Below are 4,707 nucleotides of genomic sequence, written 5' to 3'. Positions count from 1 at the left end.
GAAACGCAGCTCGCTCAACGTCTCCCCCTCCTGAAGTGGCAGAGCTGGGCTGGGGGCTGCGGAGGGGGGGCATCCCCTCATCTGAGCCCCTCTCCCTCTCTGCTGCCAATTGTCCCTTCCTCTCCCAGAGCCCTTAATTGTCGCTGGAGTGTGTTTTCTGACAATGGCCGCATCTCCCGGTGGATCAAAAGGCCGTAATTGCAAGGAGCGCGGGGCTGGCTCGGAATATCTGGCAGTAGCGCAGGGGGGGGGCGGCAAAGGCGAAGATGAAAAGCGGCGGTCTCTTTCGAGTTCTGTCACACGCATGCACAGCCCCCACCGACCCCAAGCAACAGCCAAGTGGTGGGATGGGACCGTCACTCTATTTCCCCCCCCCCAAAGCAGAGAGTTCAACCACCGCGTTCGTGCAACACCTTGGTCCCGATTTATCAAACAGCTCCCAAATTATTATTGAATTCCTTTTCAAATAGTCCCGAGCGGCATAGTTCCCTCTAAGCTGAGCAGTGAGCAATCGCTCACTTAAAAATCATCATCAACTCAGAGTTTTCCAAACCTGCCCAGAAGCCGAGAGGGAAAGAGTGAGAGGTAAGGAGAGAGAGAGGAAGAGAGGAAGAGAGAGAAACAGATAGAAAAAAGAGAGGAAGGAAAAGAGAAAGAAAAAGAATGGGAGTAAGGAAGAGAGAAAGAAAATCAAAATCTAGTTTGAAACTAGTTCAACTATTTAAGTGGCATTTTGATATTGATAGCGTTGCCCTATTATGAGCTCACTGTTATAGACACACAGTACACTATTTTATTTTGAAATTCTCTGAGGCAAAACAGGGTGGGTTTTTTGTTTGTTTGTTTGTTTGTTTGTTTGTTTGTTTGTTTATTTATTTATTTATTTATTTATTTATTTATTTATTTATTTATTATTTCTGTGCCATCCAGTCCCGAAGGGACTGCCACTCAGACACTATACTTTTCTGCCCCCCCCCCCCCAAAAAAATTAGAGGGAACACTGCTGAGCGGTGATGGCGAAGCTTTCTGAGTCAACCCAAGAAAGGGACCTTGGGGTTTTGGTGGACAGCTCAATGAAGATGTCAACCCAGTGTGCAGCAGCAGTAAAAAAAAAAAAAGCAAATTCCATGCTTGGCCTGATTAGGAAGGGAATAGAAAATAGGTTGGTAAGTGTTGTTTTGCCTCTGTACAAATCGATGGTGAGACCACACTTGGAGTCCTGTGTACAGTTCTGGTCACTGCACCTCAAGGAGGATAGAATGGAACTGGAGAAGGTGCAAAAAAGGGCAAGAAGAATGATCAAGAAAACGGAGCCCCTCCCTTATGAATAATAATAATAATAATAATAATAATAATAATAATAATAATAATGTATTGGATTTGTATGCCGCCCCTCTCCGCAGACTCGGGGCGGCTAACAACAATGATAAAAGCAGCATATGACAATCCAATAATAAAAACAACTAAAAACCCCTATTATAAAACCAAGCATACACACAAACATACCATGCATAACTTGTAATGGCCTAGGGGGAAGAGCTGTCTCAACTCCCCCATGCCTGGCGGTATAAATGAATCTTGAGTAGTTTACAAAAGACAGGGAGGGTGGGGGCAGTTCTAATCTCCGGGGGGAGTTTGTTCCAGAGGGCCGGGGCCGCCACAGAGAAGGCTCCTCCCCTGGGGCCCGCCAATTGACATTGTTTAGTCGATGGGACCCAGAGAAGGCCAACTCTGTGGGACCTAATCAGTCGCTGGGATTTGTGCGGTAGAAGGCAGTTCCGGAGGCAATCTGGTCCATTGCCATGTAGGGCTTTAAAGGTCATGACCAACACTTTGAATTGTGACCGGAAACTGATCGGCAGCCAATGCAAGCCACGGAGTGTTGAAGAAACATGGGCGAATCTTGGAAGCCCCATGATGGCTCTCGCGGCTGTGTTCTGCACGATCTGAAGTTTCCGAACACTTTTCAGAGGTAGCCCCATGTAGAGAGCGTTGCAGTAATGAAACCAGGTTGCAACGCCTTGGTCTCTTCAGCCTTGAAAGGCGGCGTTTCAGGGGGGACTTGATCGAAGTGTGTAAAATCACGCATGGGATAGAAAAGGTGGATAGAGAAAAATTATTTTCTCCATCCCACAATACTAAGACGAAAGGCCACTCCCTAAAGCTCCTAGGGAAGAAAGTGAGGACAAATAAAAGGAAATATTTCTTCACCCAGAGGGTCCTTGGTTTATGGAATTCCCTTCCAGAAGAGGTTGTGACAGCTGTCAGCCTGGATAGCTTCAAGGCAGGATTAGACAGATTCAGGGATGCCAAGTGGTTATTGAAAAGGATGTCCAAGTGCCGTCTCTATGTTGGTTGAGTCAGGCAGGGTTCCCTTGTGTACTATTTGTTGGGGGTCAAGGGAAAGGGAGGGTCTTGCCTTCTCTTTCTGCTCAAGATCCCCATGGATAATTGGTAGGCCACTGTGGGACAGAATGCTGGAGGCGATGGGCTTTGGCCTGATTCAGCAGGGCTCTTCTCATGTTCTTACGTTCTTATGTTTTTTTGGTTTGTGTGCCGAAAGGGGTCTGCATGCTTGCGCTAGCATGTGTGTGCATGGGGCCACGCCCATTCCCTTCCCCACATGTATACGCATACCCCACGCTCCGCTGCGCAGGTGCACAATCTCTTCCTTTCCCCGCAGATGCGCAGCGGGATGGGGGGAAAACGGCCAAACCGGAAGTTCAGGAAAAACAGATTTCTGGTTTTCCCGTTGTGCTGTTTTCGCACTCCAGAGGCTTCTGGGAAGCTTCTTGCAGCCCCGGAGTGCAAAAAACAACACAATGGGCAAACCGGAAGTGTGTTTTCCGGAACGTCCGGTTTGGCTGTTGGGCTGTTTTTCACACTTCAGGGCTTCAGGAAGCTTCCTTGAAGGCTCTGGAGGGCGAAATGGCCTTCCCCAAGGCCAAAAATCAGCTGGCTATTGTGCACATGCGCACTGGAGCTAACATAGGGCAATGCCTCATGTTCCCTCTGATAGGGCTCTGCGCGCCACCTGTGTCATTGCGCGGGGGAGGAATCGCTTCCTCTAACACGCTGGAATTATATGTGCACGTACACGCCAGAGACTCCGAGTTGTGTGCACAGCACACCTGTAGCAGTAGTAAGTACAATCCACCTTCTGGTTGTGATGGTGAATCTATCACATCAGAAGGCACAGTGCACATTGTCCTATGTCAGCTCCAGTGCGCATGTGTACTCTAGCCGGCTGATTGAATATTTGCCTGGTCTCCGTTCAACATTTTTTTTTGCCTTGTGTGAATGCATTAAGCAGGCTGTTTGACTGATCTCGGCTTAAGATTCCCTGGGGATCTGCAAAAAAAAAACAGGTTAGGAGTGGGGTGTATGTGAAGGGCATCCCTTCACTTAACTGGGATCGCAAATCTTGCACATCCTGTATGCCCAGTGATGGGCTGCTGAAATTTTTACATTGTGGGTGTGGCCTATTTTGTGGGTGTGGCATGATGGTCACGTGACCAAGTAGGAGTGGCTTGCCGGCCATGTGACCAGGTGGGAGTGGCTTGATAATCATGTGATGGGGCGGCTTAAAGATCATGTGGGTGGAGTGGTTTACCAACCAAGATATGTTTTCAAATAGGTGCTTGGATTCTTTTTTCAGTTGATTTAAGTCCCATTATTTGAAAAAGGACAAATCATAGACAGCATTATGTCTATGACAGTCTTCGGAGAGGGACGGCATACAAATATTATTATTATTATTATTATTATTATTATTATTATTATTATTATTATTATTATTATTGTTGTTGTTGTTGTTGTTGTTGTTGTTGTTGATGTTGTTGTTTGTTGAGGCACACAGTAACATTTTAAGGTTTTGTCCTGAACCCAGAAGGTTCAGTATGATAACAGGTTAGGTAAGTAGCTCGATTTTCTTTCATTGCTATAAAAGTTCAGTTCTAGATAAGGATTAAAATGATTCAAGCGTTTATGGGTGAAAACATACTCTTTAATTATTTCCTATTTTAAAAGTAATTCAGGATCATACTAAGGTACTAGAGAAGAAAGGACAATAAAATACTAACACTAACACTAACACTAACAACAACAACAACAACAACAACAACAATAATAATAATTTATTAGATTTGTATGCTGCCGCTCTCCGAGAACTCTATTAATAAACTTACTAACCCAATGCGTCCTCCGCACCCTAGCCCATTACTGTGTGTGCCCCTACACCCTGATGGGGAGGCAAACATCCCCCCCAATAAAAGCCCCCCAAGAGGGCAGACTCCAAGGCCCCCCAGCCTTGCGTGCCGAGAAGGGAGGTGGGATGTTCCCCAGCGGATGGAGCGGCCGTGTGAACCCGTTTACTCCCCTCTCCCCCCACCCAAGGCTGCTTCTTTGGCAGACCCCCGGAACCCCCCCCCCCCCCACTCCGCGGCCACAACAAGGGCAGCTGTCCCCATTGAAAGCGATCAAGGGCGGCGGCCGCCTCTGATCCGACGGCTGGGCCGCTTCCCTTTGATGGGGACCCCGGCCACAATGGGTCCCATTCAAGCGGAGGGCAGCGCCAGGCGGCTCCCGTCCAGGGCCTAATGAAGCGCCTGGGAAAAGGCGCCCCCCCCCCCGGTCTCCCCGCCCCCCCCCCCCGGAGCCGCGCGGGGATATATAGGGCGCCCCGGGAAGGAAGGAAAGAGCCCCGGG

The sequence above is a fragment of the Erythrolamprus reginae genome, chromosome 5, assembly GCF_031021105.1.
Source record: "Erythrolamprus reginae isolate rEryReg1 chromosome 5, rEryReg1.hap1, whole genome shotgun sequence".
NCBI classification, from domain to species: domain Eukaryota; kingdom Metazoa; phylum Chordata; class Lepidosauria; order Squamata; family Dipsadidae; genus Erythrolamprus; species Erythrolamprus reginae.
The sequence above is the reverse complement of the archived record's forward strand: the minus strand, read 5'-3'. Positions refer to the sequence as shown.